Source organism: Phalacrocorax aristotelis, chromosome 3 (genome assembly GCF_949628215.1).
Source record: "Phalacrocorax aristotelis chromosome 3, bGulAri2.1, whole genome shotgun sequence".
Classification (NCBI taxonomy): Eukaryota; Metazoa; Chordata; class Aves; order Suliformes; family Phalacrocoracidae; genus Phalacrocorax; species Phalacrocorax aristotelis.
Genome location: NC_134278.1, coordinates 122,984,258 through 123,000,310, shown reverse-complemented (window position 1 = coordinate 123,000,310; position 16,053 = coordinate 122,984,258).

Genomic DNA, 16,053 nt, shown 5'->3' with positions numbered 1-16,053 from the left:
TCTTCCAGTACAAGGCCTTCAGATGTATTTTAATGTGTTACTCCTTGGAAATGCAGTGGTGGCAGCTTTTCATTGATTTGGAGGGGAATGCAACAGGATCAGAAGCTGCCCAGGACCAGTAGAAGTTCAAGACTTTATTCCCTTTTTTCCTTTCTAATCTTTACCTTCACACGGTGCTCCCTGGAGAGCCTTATCAGGTCTCATACAGCCCTTATCAGGTCTTCCTTGATGAGCAGGTGGGGATGTGCAGAGCTACCAGGGGCTTTTCGGAGCTCAAGGGGAAGGTGGATGTTCATGTGTACTTAGGTTGTGCCACAGATTTCTGGCAACTCATGTCAACTTGCGGGTCACATTTAGATGTTACAGTTGTCCCAGTTATCCACGATATACCACAGCACCTGGAAGAGGCCATGCCCACCGAACCATAAAGCAAAACTGGACAGCTCTTTTTTCCACCCAGTCTTGTTTAGCTCAGTGTAAATACTTCACAGAGTGCAATTTCTGTGAGGGTTAGAAAGAAAACAAGCAGGTCTTTGACCTAGCAGGCAGATAAAGATTTGAGAGAAATAAGGACCTATTCACTGAGTGCCTGTTTCCCCTTACCCTGAGCTGCCAGGGTCTGGCTTTCTGGGTCTGGGATGTGAGACCTCAGGCTTTTACAACAAATCCTGAAACACAGGGCAGAAGGACCTCTCCAAAATCCCCATGAAACACCTTTTCACTGTTCTCTGTGGAAACAGAGCTACATTGCTCTACCATAAAGTGCATTTAATTCTTCTCCTTCCTGAGTTTTTAAAAAACCTGCTTTTGTTGTGCTCACTTCTCTGTGTTTGCTTGCTTGACAGAGAAAGGCATTGGCCAACTGAGAAAAATGAAAGGATGGAGTGAAACAAAAGAAAAAGTCCTAAGTGTACATGCCTGGATTAACAGATGGCTGAGGAGAGTGGGATGGCAAAAGTATGAGGTTTTATAAATAGCTGAAGGACGGAGTTAAAAGACAGTGTTGGGCTAACAGAAGACATCTTTTATGAAATATCAAGATTTTATAATAAATATATCAAGATATGTTCTAGTTTATTAAAACAATAAAAATTTTAAAAGAATGGTCTATATGAAGACTCTTTCTCTGCCCCCCTTATATTCCGTATTTCCAAAATACAACAAAAAGAATAAGCTATTCTTTTCTGTGGGTGATGTAATTACATACTAAAGCAGCATTTGAAAATATTACAGTTGTATTAAGAAAAGAAGCTGCTTTTAAATGAAAAATTTATCCACATAATGAAGGTGATCAGGATCAGAACGAATGAGGCCAAAGTCATGATCAGTCGTCCTGCCATTGTTGATACGAAGTCCATAGATCTCAAAAAAAAAAAAAAAAAAAGGCAAAAGTAGTGCATTTAAGGGTTAAATGCCTTCTTTTCATTCCTTGTGTTTATTTCTATTTGGGGTATGTCTGGTTAAACTTTGAGGAAGACCAGAACAAATTCCTTTTCCACAATAGAAGTTGATAAGGATTTTAGTTTACACATTTTAGGGGAAAATGACCAACATAACACCATGGATTTACCATGGATTATACAGACCAAACTCATTAAATGTTAATTTCCATGAGGGACGCTAATCCTAAGAGAAACAGTAATAGCCTGTTTTGTTAAGGGAAGATACTCAAATATGCTGCAGATTTGCCACATGCCCCTTTCCTTTTTTTTTTTTTTTTTCTGTTTTGTGTCTTAAATCCTTCTGATGCCACAGGACTGACCACCATTTGTTGTAACCTGTTGCCTCCTCAAAATTTGTCTGAAAGCTCACTATGGCTGACTCTGTGGATTTAAACACTACTAAAGCTGCTACCTGTATAAAGTTGAAGGCAAAAGCTAAAAAGGACATAATTTGCACAAATTGCACATAAAAATCAGATGCATAAAGTCAAAATTGCAATCTGAACTAATTTTCTACTGATTTTAAAAATGTCTGAATTTTTTTTACATCTCCAACATGAAGAAATTAGCTAAGCATCTTAACTTCTCCTCTGAACACCGGCTGCAATTTGAACATCTTGGTGTGTAGCTTTAGCAGAAACTTGGGCCAATTTAGAAGCAAGCATGTCTGTACTTAGCGTATATTGATGTTCACATATTAGTTCCAATCACACAATTAGTTCCAATTTCCTGATTGTGCTCACCTACCAAGGTTTGTCCTGACATGATAGAGCGGCCTCAGAGCATGTGAACTGGTGGGGTTTTTAGGGATGAAACTAAACTGGAAGATGTGCCCACTAGTGGGCTTTCATCTTAGACTCTCATAAAATGTAGGCACAACTTCTGTTAATGGTTATGTTAATGGAGAAAACTCATGCACACCTGTATATTAAACACCTTTCTCAGCAAGGGGTGGGACACGATCACTACCCCTCCAAGAAGGGGTGGCTCAAGAGGGAACATAGATCCGTGAATTTGCGTTTAGGCTGCAGTCCTTGGAAGAAATTCACAGAAGTATGAGTTTTAAAATAATTTCTAGAGAAAGAAATACTCTTGGCAGCTGATCCCAGAACTAATTTTGATCTGCAACTAATGCAGCCAAGCCTATCAACTGGGCTTTTTCAGCCATGTTCCTTCTCACGTTTTTGTGTTTTAATGCTGTGAATCTTTCATTGCTTTCTACACAGTGTCATGGTCCCAGCAGGAGGGACTGATAAGACCCACTACAAAGCCTGTGACTTGGACTGAGAGCCTGGCGGTGGTTACAGCACAGTGGATGGGCTCCTTGAAGGTGTTCTCTGGCTTAGTTTTGCCCAAAAGGACACCAGTTTGTGTGCTCCCACGCTGTTCCACACTGCAAGACAAAGCATAGCAAAGGGTAGTGAGGACATTTGCACTCTTGGCCCATATGAAGCCTTTAACACAGATGTACCCTGTAGAAATTATCTTAAAAATGGGATTTGTTGCTTGGGCACCCTGAGGATGAAAACAGTATCAAACTTCATCCCCTAGCATCCTGCACAAATATTTTACCCATTGTGCTTTGGCATAAAAAAAGGATACAATAATCACTCTTCTTCCAGCAGCCCTCTTCTAGGTGGCTGCAGGTTTGGGGGTGCTGCTCCATCCATTGGGATGGCAGCTCTCAGGGCAGGAGTCCCTCCCGTGGCTTGGTACCCACTGGCAGCAGTGCCTCCATAAATCCCTGAGCCAGGCGCTTTTAATATCCTTTCTGGATAGCTCTAGATGTTGCCTCATCTAACTGAAGAAAGTTTTTTGGATCGGAGTTTGGCATCCCTCCTGGTGGCCAATGACCTGCTTTGGAGATTGGATATCTGGAAATCAGGCACTACAGTAGCTAACAAATAGAGAAAGGAGAAAAAAAAAAAAAAAAGACAAATAAACATTAGGACTGTCCCCTAAAAACAGAATTTCATAGCAGCTAGCAGTTTCAGAATCAGAATATAGAGATCTCATATTTCAGGTTCAGAAATATGCACGCAGAACATTCTTAAAAGAGACACAATTTTCATTATTTTTCTTGCTGATTTACTGGACATCACTGACTCCTGCCTGCTGGTGGCTACTTCTGCCCCTTGTGCATGCTTTCTGTCTCTCATATGAACACAGCAAATCCCTAGCTGTAGCTTTTTACAGATAATTTCAAATTATGAAATGCTTATTCTTCCAGCCGAGAACAGGTGAAACGCACATATTCACTTCTCCACAGTTTAGCAGGCTCTCATATTAAAAAATATAGGAAAAAAAACCCGCCACAGAAATTTAAGCACCAAAATTACATTCCTGAAATAAATAAGTACAATACACCCAACTTTGCAAAAAAAAAAAAAATTAAAACAGATCACCATATGGGACTCTGTCAAGCTCTGTGCCCGTGGGTGTAGGCTAATCATCACAAAACACCTCCTGGATTCTGACTGGTTTTATTTTTTAAACATATAAAGGCAAAACGACAACACCACCACTAATAACAATAATAATGGGAATATCTCAGTATTCTTCACACTCAGTGCTTCCTGTGCAGCAGGTACATAAGAACCCAGAACAATATGGGCAAGCGTGCACATACCCTCCTTCTGTCCACCCACATGCACAAGGGCAATTATAGCCCAAATGACAAAATGAGTTTAAAGCATTTTTCTCCCAGCTTTTCTGATTTTTATTACAGAACATCATCTAGTCTGAATAATAAGGGCCAGAGAAGACCCCTGATAATTTACACATGTAGTCCATAATTTGTGTTTAAAAGGAAGTGTATCTTTTATATAGACTACCCTTTGGATAGAAAGCTTTAGAGGATGGAGAATCCTGTATTTTCTAGGTAAATTGGTACAGTGGTTTTTACTCTTGCTACTAAATTGCATATAATTTCTACTCTGAATTTGTCTAAATTCAATTTCCAGGCATTGGATTTCATTATCCTTATTTTACCAAATTAAAGAAGTCATTATAGGAAGTCTTCTCTCCACAGAGGTACTTCTGAAGGCCATGATCACATCACGTGTTAGACTAATTAACTACCCTGAGTCTCTTAATTCTCTCTAGACCTCAAATCAAGTTTGTAGCTCTTTCCTGAACTTTTCTAATCTTTCAGCATCCTTTTGCGAAGCGGGGGTAGAATCAGACATGCCCCTGCCCCGTAGGAGCCTCACCGGGATGACACGGCACTGTCACACCCCTTCCCTTCCTGGCAATCCTCAGCTCAAACATCTGAGGACTCTGTTCACCTTTGTGGCTTCAGCATTGTGATGGGAATATGTATGCAAATTATTTGGCTCCTAGATGTCTGAATTTTTATTTAGATAAGCCAAAAGGCATTTCTCTCTGATAAACCTGTGTAATTGTTTTGTCCTCAGCAACAGACAGCATTTTACCAGGTTTTGTGTCATCTGCTATTTTTTCTGATTTATATTTTCTCCAGATCATGCTTAGGGTTACTGAAAAACACTAATCTAAGGAGCTTGATAAATGTATATGCATAAAGTATTATACCATTTGATCACAATGAAGCAATTTTTAAGTTGTACAATGAAGACCATCAGCTTATTTGCCTTGTGAAACAAAACAACATAAAAGACCAAGCTATTTGAAGATGTTTAAAGTTGATATAATACACTGTTATTAAACAAACTTCAAGTTTTAATTAAAAACAGAATCTGACTTGTTTGGCAAGAATAAGTCCCATACTCAAACCTATGTGAATTTGCATGTGCTGTACTTGCACCCTTTGGGATACCCATGTAGCACATATACAGCTCAGCTTGCCACGTTGTCAAGGTTAAGTCTTCTTTCTATCATTTTCCTGCAAATCTTTCTTCACCAGTGAGCCTGAACTGTTCAAACACTTTTAATTCCCGGTCTGCCTGGATTTTACTTGCAATGTTTATTTCACTTCTGTATTTTAGCTTCCTGTACCTTTAAAACAAGGTATCCTGCAAACGTTATCAGGAAACCTAACTCCTGCACAAACAGCAAATGTGAAGCTTGCAATGGACCCCACTTTGCACTGGTTTTGACTCACTTTTCCAGTCCTAAATACATTAAATGTTCACTCCAAATTTATGGCTTATGTGGATGAAAAGCCATTATTTTAAAATTGGTTTAGCTGGAAAGTGTCCCTGTAATTTTGTTTAAAAACAGTGAAATATCAGACACCTAACAGGAGTGGGGTTTGGTTCTCCTTTTGGAAGGGCAGTGCACTAAAAGTGCCAGCAAATGTATTTGGGTCTGGGCTGCATCCCAGCTGTCGCATCAGTCCTTCCTCCAGAGGCTCATTGCAGAAGTCGGGGCCAGAGATCAGGGAGCCAGGAAGAGCCCAGCCTCATTTCAGTATTCAGCTGGGGGTACTTTCTTCTTGTAACTGGAATATTAATTTTATCTGCAAATCTCAGAGAGAAAATGATAGTGGAATTTGCAGTGCCACTTCCACGGTCATTTCTTGGAATATAGTTGTGCTTTAAGGGTATTTAAGAGGGTACCTTGACTGCTAATTTGAGTATTTGACATAGTTACTTCAACTATAAAGACAATGCATTTAAAAAATACATGTGACAGATTTTCTGTAGATTAATGAATATAATCACGAAGAACAAATTAAATGAAGAAGACTTCCGGAGAGAGTAAATTCACTTAACAATCTGGAGAAAGGGCAATTTATATCTAATTATAGTTCCGCTAAGGATGAGCATCCATGAACCCACAGCTTTTTTCATATTCTGGGAGAGTTTCCTTCCATTCAGATTTCTCTGAGTTTTTGTTTTTCCTTCACAGAATAGAAAACTGATAAAAAATATTACAAAAGGAGATTTTAAGACTGTCAGGATGACAGGTTTTCTCCTTCACTATAGTGACCTGATTCATTCCTGGCTGAGAAAAAAACACTTTCAATCACACTTAACAGGTTTCCTTGAGAGGGAAGGTTCAACTGCTTTATCCAATACAATAAAAGTTGAAATGGGACCTGGACTCATCTAATTAAGACCGTGTACACTGAGGAAGCAGCTGAGTGCTCTGTCAGGGCAAACAGATTATCTTCTCATATTCACAGTGCATAACTGGGAGGTAACGTGCTCAGATGTTGCTCTACACACATACACTCCAAATCTCAGGACAATCTTTTCTAATAGGGAAATACTATTGTTCCTCGGTTCCTGACAAATCAAGGGGCAGGCTGAAAGATCCCTCATGCAAAATCTTTTCTTTTCTGTTTTCTTTTTTTTTTCTTTTTTTTAAAATAAAGATTTCTTCTGAGGTAGGCTAGAAAAAGTCTTGAGGTCATTTTAAAATTTCCCAGGCTGGGGACACAGCCTTGTGTCCTAAGGCTTATTAGAAACATAAGTCATCATTTCCTTTGACCTTAATTAAAGCAGTGTGGTTAAATCTAGAGTAATCATTTTATGAGACAGAGCTACATCTCTCTAACATACTTGCATAATAATCAACTGAAGCAAATCTTCAGTAATGTCAGGGCAGCCAGAAGCAGAGCTGCAGAGCGTAGCAAAGCCATAGTAGACAGGCTGGTGTGCTTATTGGTCACGTTTATCTAACTATCACAACTGCTTCTACTGAAGATGTCTGAAACACAGAAAAATCACTTGCGTTTTAGAAAATAGTTGTTCTTACAGCTGCTACTCTAAGTAGTGTTTGACTAACAATATATCAATATAATATGATAAATATGAACTTAGTCCTGCAACAGTTACCAGGAAAGTGCTCCTTATTTATTCAGCTGTGAAAATAAATTCAGATACTCCCTTGATAATTGTTACAAATATAAGGTTATGTTAATGACAACATATATAATGGCAGGTTTCAGAAAACATTGCATTTGAACAATATGCACTACTTCTATGATGCTCTCACCAGTCCTGTGTTTAATTTGTTTTTTAATAGTCCCTTTAGGAAGTTGATAGGTCTAATCAAAGCTCGCATAATTTCAGTTTATCATTTAGGAAAGTTAGCAAGTCCCCACCAAAGGAAAACACCTCTGGCAAATAATACACCTCAGCTCATTACTGAAAGACGTGGGCTGGTTCTCTGATGCAATTACTAACAATACTAGTGATAACTAGAAAGTTATTTATACCTATAAACAAATATTAAAGGTCTTCAGATTGATATTTATAAAAATTTCGTCAGGTTTTATAGCAATAGTACTATTGCTAAAATAGTTGATTTATGAATTAGTAATTACTATTCCTACTAACACTGAAGCCAGTAACTACTGAAGCATCTTTGCACTTTGGTGAGATGAGAAAAGCAACCAAAAATGGAAAGGTACCACTGACAGTTTTCCTTCTCCCGTAAAATTCAGGTTTTGTTAAATCAAACTAGATTCGACTATGGGAAGTTTGGAGATTTGCAAAATTCTTAAAGAATATAAATATTCCTGAACATGAAATACGCAGGAACCAGTCGTCTCACCAGCAGTCAGATATAGTCATTGTCTCACCGGCAAGAACATTTGTTAAAAATAAACAGTCTTTGCTTAACGTTTCCCTGCCGCTGCCCTTCAGCTGGTGCAGGTCCGGAGGGGACCCGCGCTGGGACAGCCACAGGCCGGTACTCTCCTACCAAAATGCAGGCAGGCACTTGAGCTGGTGTAGCTGCAGGGTCCTGGTTATGTCGTTGTTTGCCATTTCTACAGAATAGTGGACCTCCTCTTTTATTTATTGTTACAAAAAATTACTCCTTAGAAATGCTTTTGTTATATTCAGCTGACTTTAGCTTTACAGAGGCAAAAGTGCCTTTTTGCATGAAATGGAAAGCCTGCAGCCCTCGGCCCACATCTATTGCTCTCACTATCACAACTAATACTATACAGCATTCACGCAGTCTGTGGTTTGACTCGATTTCTTTCCTGAATCTTATCACGTATAAGGAGATAACCGAGCCCACTAGTATATGCTAATGCAGATTTTAGTGTTTGTGCTTCCTTTAATTGTATCAAAATGCTCTTAGGACTAATATGCAGATGGATATTTACTGAATTTAGTTCCAGCATCTTGAACAAACACGTTTTCAAAGCTTTTTGGTGGGTGAAGGAGTATAACCAAACAAATATTATGTGCGCAGTAGTGGGTGAGAGACTGTTTCATGTGCACTCACTTTTTTTAAAATCAAATTTAACTTGAAATGCTATCTATATTGAGATTTTATTGCAGGCTAGATTGTTGAGGCACTATGGAAAACAAGACTGAACAGAGTTAAGAAGCAAGGCATGGGACTACCCAGCTTCTTGTGGTGTGTGTGGGGGGTGTGAATATTTTCTTGATCATACAGTCTTTGAACTACAGCTGAGCTTTACAGATCTCCAAGCTATAACTAAAACCACTTCTTCTAAATTACATGCATCTGATTTTAATAGAGAAAGAATGCAGAAGACTCTTTTTTCTTGCTAATATAGGAAAAAAGATGGTTTTCTGGTTAGGATGGAGTAGTGAAATTCACAATACCCAGGACACATCCTCCTTGGTACAGCATTCTAACGCATCACTTATGCTAATGCAAGGGCTGCTATCAAAACCATCACATTTGAAAGTTACTGTGCAATCAGGGAGACAATAACTGCGTGATAAACTAGTATTTATCCCTACAATCACGCCCATTGTGAATTCCAGTGAGTTCACAGGAAATCATGCAATACCTCTGTCTGTTCCATGAAGTGTAAAATCAGCAGAATACCTGTTGAACCACCTAACAGGTGGATTTGAGACACATACAGATACCTGGAAAGAAGATGCTTCAAAAGCACAAATCCAGATAAGGTGTCTCCAGTATTAAATGCTGTCTGGATGACGCCTGCCTGTTCCTGACTCATCAGACCAACCGGACTCCACTCGCCGTATCTTTGACACTGGGCTTGTACCACCACCTTAGATGTGACTTTTTCTGGGTTTGTTTTTTTCTTGCCTCTGTTTCTCACCGCTGTTATTTCTTTCGAGGAGGCAGACATGACTTCTGCATTGTGTTACTAGTTAAAGCTACTACCTGATTATTTTAACACCTAGTTTTTCAACGGATTCTGAAAGTTTTTTGAGAGGAAGAGGAATGAAAGTTGATGGTTTTTATGTTATTTCTGTCCTACAAACATATAAAAAAGATAGGGAAAGCATTGTCTTTCTGAGTGTGTCAGTTCAAAATATGATCTTCAGATATAGTGCAACTGGAGGTTATTCACTAACAAAATCCTAGAACTTCTATTTTTGAAAAAAAATATTAGTTCCCAGATACTTCAGGAAAATTAAAATACAGTGTCCTTAGGAATGCCAAGTATTTATTTGTACATCAAAATCTCCTAACCAGAATAGGATTAACAAAAACTCCCTATTAGCTCAAGCAATAAAAAGATCAGCCAAGTAAGACTTGAATCACTAAAGATGTGAAAAAACAAATTTTCATCACGGGATATGTAGCTTATGCTCAAAAACTACATAGGACTTAAGGCTTCCAACACAGTGTCCTGGATCACTAAATTTGATTATAAGGAACTTTTAGGGGCCTGCCTGAAACAAAGCGGTCAGACTTGGGGTGGCCCTTGATTCCCTTCCAACCCTGCCGTTAATTTTTCTGAATACATGGCTTAATCATCAAGAGATTGATTCCAGATCTGGGCCAGTCATATTAATTCCTAATTTTGTGATTTGACTGCCTGGCTTGAACTTTAGCTTTTGCAACGATGGCTTTTGAACTGTAGTTTAGCAACACAGACTAAGCAGTGTAAACTGGCATAGCCAAGCACCACCCAGAGCTTCCCAGCCAGGGTTGTAAGGCCTCACAGTTCCCAAGCAAAACTTGCTTTTTGTTTCCTATTCTTTTTTCCTCAGATAAAAAAATTAATGGTAGTGAAGAAGTAAGGAGCTGGCTTCTTAATTTAGCACTGTCTTACTTAGCAATTTTAGAAGCTTCGCTGGAGTACAAAGGATACAAACCAGTCACTGGTTGGAACTGATATTTTTCTTCTCTTGTGATCAAACGGTGAGATTGGGTGGTGCACCGATCCTGGACAGGGGTCTGGCTTTCCCTGTGCCACCCTGCCAGCACCTCTATTTCAGAGAACACCCTATGACTGGGACAATTTCCCTATACACCCTATTAAGTGCAGTGTTGGTAAGATACAGTTGCAGCACTGGTATACTAGAACTTCATTTATGGTCTGCATATAATGTATACAATATACATGTATGCATGTGTCCCTGTGAGCATGTATGTGTGTGTGCACCTCCGTAGAGAAAAACTGTATATAACTGTACTGTGCTCCCCAGCACAATTTGTGCAACAAACATTATCTGTTCAGCTGTGCCTGCCTGTACAACAGACACTCTGTCTGAGCAAAGACACTCTCTGAGCAAGAATTGAGTTACCCTCAGTATGAAAAGCAATTTATTGATCCAGTCCCTGATAGATTTTCTTTTCACTCAATTTTTACCTACTGTTAGCAAACCATGGAGCTTTAAAGGGAAAATTCAATAGCTGCTGTTCCTATTGGTTACTGTGTATCTGGAAGACCTAGAGCTTTAAAAGCATCTGAACTCATAGGAGGACTCCTATTCTGCATCAGAAAAAAGAAAAACAAAGCAGAAAAGAAACAGAGAGAAAGCTGTAGCTTGCTTCTTCGGGGAGATCAGGAGAGTTAGACTTAAACCTTTACTTTTCTGAGCCAAATCAGAGAGGTGAATGTTAAGTATCATCCCAATTTTTCACCATCAGGCTGTAAGACATTTGTTTCCCACACTTCATAAAGAAAGGACCTGCTTCAGTCTCTGGACAAAACACAAAATAGCTGAAATCTCAGAAATATTTCCAGCTCTAGTTCTTTGAGATGTACAACTACTATTGGCGTTTTTCTCTGGAAGAAGTATTCTTTAAAAGACCAACTTATTCTTCAGACGAACAATGCTCTGATTTATTATGACAATCTGTTTATGAAGTTTTTGTTAAACCAGGAAGACTCCTGCTTTTTTGTTTGCCTTTAAAGTGAAGCTAATATACTTTTGAAAGCTTGTATGTCATCCTAGTGATGCGTATTAGCTAGGGTTTGGGAGGAGAGTCTCACTTTTTCTGGATGCAACTTCCTTTTTCCTGCTCTCCCCCATGTCCCGGTGTAATTTTTTTCAGCATTTCTTAGGTTTTTTTCCTGTTCTTTCTTTGTTTTTTGTTTTTTTATTTCTAACATGGGCAAGTTGGAAGAGTGGTTAGAACTCCTAATCTTTGCCTAATATGCGTGACAGGTTAGACTTGGGCCCCAGTTTTGCAATTGAATCTGACTGCGTGCATGCCCCTCCGCAGGGACTTGTTTTGGCATGGTCCTGTTGCTGTTGACCCATTCACGCTGTTTGCTGTGTTACTTGTGAGTAACCATTTGGCCTCCCTCCGTGTAGCTTTCTTTGCTTTCATGCCAGTAAAACAAACAATAACAACTTTCTTTTCCCTTTTCTTTTTGCCTTATTGTATTATTGCTGCCTTAGTAATACCAGGTGAGTGATATTGGCTGCTGTCTTCCCACAAATGCCACAGGACGGTATATATTACAATTCCCAGGACTTATCCCTCTCACACCAAATATGAGGGCTTCTGTTAACACCAATACAGCTTATTAATAAAAAGACCAGTCGTTAATGATAAAGGGCTCCAAGCGTACCTTAAGCATTGTATAACCATCCAGAGAGATATGCGGGGTTTTGTGACCTCAAATACTGAGGCGCACTCAATATTTACAATGAATTGCATTCTTCCACAATAGCAGTAATACAAGGAAGTTTATTTTGTCATGCTCAGATTTCATAGAATAACATCTTCAAGTATAACTTTCCTACCCTCGGTAAAACAAGCAAGCTTTTGTGTGTTCCAGTGCTAACACAGACTCCAGATCCAGAAGAGCATCTTAAATGTATTGAGAGGAATAAATGATTGTATGATTTTAATATGATTTAATACAGGATACAGCAAAAGATATAAGCCAGCATTTCCCAGAATTTCTTCAGCAAAGTCAGAGTTGCCAGAGGAGACACTTACTATGAAAATTATACTATAGCCTTTGGCAAAAGGTGAAGATAAATTATGTGAGTTAAAAAACTGGGAACAGAGCATGTTTGATGGAGTCAGAATAAGAGTTGAAGTTAAAGAATGACACATAGACAGAAGAAAAGATTTCAGAGTACCTAGAAGTCAAAAGCTCATATTTAAAGGAACAGACTGATAGGTAAGGGGTTTATTCCCAGTTCTGCTCTTGACTTGCAACATGACCTTGAATTAGTCTCTTGACTTCTCTGTCAGGTTTGGCATAATGGTGTGCTGGTTTTCTTGCAGAAAAAGCCCATAAAAAAGATTCCTTCCATTTAATTCTTTTTGCTGGAAACAAACACTGAACCACCAAACATTTTAAGTAAAAAAAAATACTGAAAACTTTAAAAAAAGGTTAAAATTCCAAATGGAATTCTTCATTTGCATTTCCCATCAAGAATTTTCAAGGAATATTTTCAAGAAATGCAAGAACTTTCGTCAAAATGTTTGTCAAGAAACACATTTTCCCATCAAAATTAAGTTTTAGTAGAAAAAACACAGAGCAAATTTGGCCAACTAACATCATTACATGCTTACTCATCTGCATATCATGAAACAAGAGTTTTTAGTGCCCAGATGGATGTGGCTTTCAGCTGACCAGGTAGGCTGAATGTCATGGACCTAGCAGTTTTGGGGTATGTGACATGCTCCCCACTGAGGGACCCCTCCATCTCTCTTCAGGCGCTTCTCAGCAGCATGGCATACCCTCAGATCCATCAGTGACATACCTTCTAAGGATATACCGTGCTAAAGCAATTTTCTCTTAGCAACAAGTCAACCCATGACTCCTTCAATAACATTGATTTATTTAATCCCTTTGCTTTTAATTAATCAAAATGATCTTTCATTGCTTTCTTACACAGCTCCTACTACCTCCTGTATAAACTGGCAAGGTAGTGATGGAGTATGTCTGCTCAGCTGACAACAAGATGGAATTATTTCTGGATTCATTCAGACTGTAGCATATATGACAAACATCTGATAGGGATGTCTTGAGCACTCCACAGTATCCATAGGGTTAATTGGCACAGCTTTGAACAAAATGCATACAAGGCATAGACAGTAGGTCTCCAGAGCCTGAGATGGAGTCCTTGACCATAAAGAACATAAAACTGGTGAAGGTGCCATAGTCGTAGGGTAAGTAAGGAAGAAACACTGACGGCTGGTGAATAGAGTCAGCTTTATCCTGCACAGAGTTCATAGGATCTCCAAAGAGTCTCTCTGAAATAAATGCCCGTCTTACTCCCTCTTTTCCTGATGAAGCCAGTGAAATGTTACTAACTTCTCAGTTCCATCACGTTTGTTTCTCCTTCAAAGCTAGGTCCTTGGTTCTTTTACTTTCCAGCTTCCTGGAAGGTTACATGGCAATGAGCTAGTTTCATTTTAGTAATGCAGGACTGGTTTTTGATGCTAGTTATTCACATATCCCTCCTGGGGACACCTGTAGTTTTCTGACAGCTGTTTTGGCTTTGACTGAGCCAAAATTGCAGTTGCCTTAATATCTTCCTGGCTTCACTGAGACTGAGGGTAGTTCTTGAGAAAGAGAAGACAGATAAGGAGCGTTCCCAGCTTTCAATCTGCTTTTACACCCTTGGTACATAAATAAAGCATGGACAGTAATTTATAACACCTCTAAAGTCATTCTGTTTTTTGCCTCATTGTGTTTGTTATTGCTCCTACTGGATGCAGCCTATTTCATGGCCACAGCTACACAGTTACACTTTTCTCATGCAGAGAAAATCCTAGACAATAGTGAGCTTGATTCCTGCCTGTCTTGTGTAGTCATGTACAGGTAAGTGGATATGAATTGTTGCTTTTCTGATTTAATATTTTGCACTTACTTTGGGAAGATATAAACAGAAGAAAGCACAAAGCAGTGAAGAAAGATTAAATCACCGGAGAAAAGGATCAAACTTTAATAGCCCTATGTAAGATGTGTAAATTAAGTAATCTAAAGCAATTATATTTACTACAAATAGCACAGGTTTGTGCTGATAGCTTCTTAAATATTTTTTCTTTATTTGTCATCAGATGTTACCTTTGATTACTGGATAATAAACTTTTAATGCAATTATTAAAAGGGCACAAACCCAATCAAGCATCCATGATCCCACCAATTACCTCTCCTAATTGAAATAGTATGTCTCTTCCCCAAGTTGCTACTTTAAAAACTCTGCATGACAAACAGATCAAGAGCTCCATATTCCGTGATATACAGAAAAAATGAGTCATGCATTCTTTAAAAAAATTGTTTATTATAAAGATTACTAACCGTTTAGTTAAGCTTTTTCTGAACAATCTTGACTGTTTCAGAATATTACTTGGCCGTTTCTATGCGTAATAGATTAAGGCTTGGCATAGCTGAGATTAAATTTTGTATTATTATTATTGTAGTTATGATTATGTGTAGTATTTAAGTAATTATTTAGGTAATAGAAAAAATAGACTTTTTAGGCAAAGGCATTATTTAAAAGAGAAAAGAAAGACTTTTACTTACTGGGATACTCAACTTATCTGAACACAAGAATTTTTCAGCATGAGTCTAGCCCTGAAATGGATGATACTGAGTTTTCACAAGTAGCCCTTTGTAACGCTTGTTAACACATTAGCAAAACTGAACACCTCGTTTCAACCCTGGATGTCTTCCTTATGGGTTGTAAACTGATGTCTATAGAGGAAGTTGTCTGGAGGCTTTCTTAGGATCTACAAGTAGTCATGTCATGACTGACCAAGAAACTTAAATGCTGCCATGACATCTCTGAACTTGCTTGACTGCTTGCTAAGCAGCAAATGTGCTCCTGTATCGCCTCCCTGGCCCATGCCCAGCACTGACAGGACAGCGACGTGTGAATTCCTGGCTGCACCAGCTCTTGCGCTTGTAACAATTCCTTGGTACATCACATATGAAAAATTATGGCATATTTCAAGGCTAGACTCAAGGCGTTTTAGGGGTTGTTTTGTTTGGTTTAGTTTTGGGTTTGGTGTTGCTGTATCTGTCTATCCATCCATCCATTTTGATATATTTTGAAGTTAAGAAATTGAAGGCAAGCACTACTGATGACCTTTCTGAGCTTTTCGTTCTGTTCTGAGCGCAGAGTTTAATCATAAGATTCAGTCCGTCACTACTGATATTCTCTTTAATTTCAGTAAGAGACTGTAAAGTAGCATTCCTGAAAAAAGTAAAGAACTGCTTTACGATACATTCTTTGTTCCATATTAGACACTCTTTGGCCCATTTTAAAATGGTTATCTCATGTCATATGGCTTCTACTGGGTCCTGGGATACAAATCAGGAGCAAAAACCAATAAAGTCAGATAAATCTCTACTTTTATAATGTAAGAGGTTGTGCTAACCAGCAGCTGGATACATGACCTAAAATTATTGTATGACTTGAAAATATAATGTAGTAAATAAAGAACAGCATAACAAGGAAAGGCATGATATAGGAAATTTACAAAATTTATGAGTATGCAAATCAGAGATCAGAAG